The sequence below is a fragment of the Arachis ipaensis genome, chromosome B08, assembly GCF_000816755.2.
Source record: "Arachis ipaensis cultivar K30076 chromosome B08, Araip1.1, whole genome shotgun sequence".
NCBI classification, from domain to species: Eukaryota; Viridiplantae; Streptophyta; class Magnoliopsida; order Fabales; family Fabaceae; genus Arachis; species Arachis ipaensis.
Window position 1 is genome coordinate 191181 of NC_029792.2, and position 1933 is coordinate 193113.

Genomic DNA, 1933 nt, shown 5'->3' on the forward strand with positions numbered 1-1933 from the left:
ATAAATTAATGATAGTATATAATAAATATTAAAAATTATTATATTTTGTATATAATTAAATTAAATATGTAAATTAAAGTTAAATCTAAAAAATATTTTATTTAAAATAATTTATAATACAAAAAATTTAGATGTTAGAGTTGTATGTATAAAATGACATTTTTATTTAGTGGTTTGATTTTTGTATTTATTTTAGTTGATAAATTTAATCTTCTTCTATGGTACTCGTCCTCTCTTTGTTTTATTGGTTGTTGTTAGACTTGTTATTTTCTTCTTTTTGTGTAAGTTCTTATAAATACACATGTTCTTTATGAATTATTGAGTTATATGCACTTTATATTATGTTGTTTGTTCCATATTTGTAAGTATGTTCTTCTTTCGAAGATATGTCTTTAATTTGTATGGTTTTTTTCACCTTAATCTTTTGATGGGTATGTGATATTCGTCTGAGAATATTAGTGTTGGTGAAATTGGTTCTTATAATCAATGAATAATTTAAATTAAAAATAAAAATAATGTTTAAAATAACTAAAATAAGTAATTTTTTTTAGTATTACCTGTTTTATTTGTTGTAAAGGGTGTTAGGTTCAGTGCTTGTGCTTTTGGTGGGAACAAATGTCTTGGTAATAATGTATTGTAGAGAACTTCTTTAAGATTAAAATCATTTACATTGACTTTAAATATGAGTGAAGTTACACAAAATTTTCAATTGGAGTAGTAATTCAATATCATTACTTTCTGGAGTGTCATTAGGTTTGAGCAGTTGTACCCAATTTTTTTTTTATTTGCTATCAAATAGTACAAAAGTTGTTGTATCACTTTTATTTGAAACTTTTAATTGAATTTTGAACCTAAAATAAGTATTTGGTTAGTAATTTGATAGATAGGATTATGAAAAGTATATAAAGTTACCTTATTGTTAGATATTGTAGTGTTTGATTACGTATACCACAAATGTAGTTATCTCTTTTTCATATGCTTTCTTCTTACACTTTTCACATATAACATAGTTATCTCCATTTAGTGAGTTTGAGATGTTGTATAGTCCGGAAATAGATTTTTTGAGCTAAATTTGATGTTATTTGAAGGAATAGTGACAAGAGACTTATATAAGTAGTTCAAATAGTATGAAATTTGAATGTTTGTAACGTAAAATTTATTATGATTAATAATATTATTATAACATTTGTAATATGGATGTTTATTACATTGAATGAGTTGTTTATAGAAATTAGTAAATTAATTATTAGAGGTATAAATTTATTGTATTGTTTACAACGGTAAGATATAATAAATATAAGGATATGAATTTAATGTATTTGTAAGTTACAAATTTGGTTAGACACTATTAATTTATAATTATTGTCGTTGGTAATTATTGTATTGTTTTTTGTATATATATATATATATTGCTGATTTAGAAATAATAGATGATTTGGCAAAAATTGAGTGGTTGATTCTAAAATTTTGCCAAAATAAATGATATTATTGACATGACATTAGTAAAAAAAAAAAATCTTAAAAATAATATAGATAAACTTATGCATCTATTTTTATATATTAAGAATAGATGCTAATAATTTCGTAATCTTAACTGACCTATTACATAATATTACTACTAATAATAATAATAACAATCTTATAAACTACATAAGTTTTTGTTTTTTAAATATGAAACAAAATATCCGAAATCATTAACTTAAAAAATATCGCATAGTGTACAGTTTAATACATATAATACAGTGTATTTGGACTAATTTAGTCACTAATCTTACTAAGTAATTAGTTTATTTCAATTGATAAACTGAGTTGAAAATATGACGAGAGATGTAATTAAAAAGATCGACTATGTTAAGTGTATATCAAAATTAATATTAAATATAAATTAAATTATACTTATATTTATACATAAATTTATTGTTAGCTGATTTTA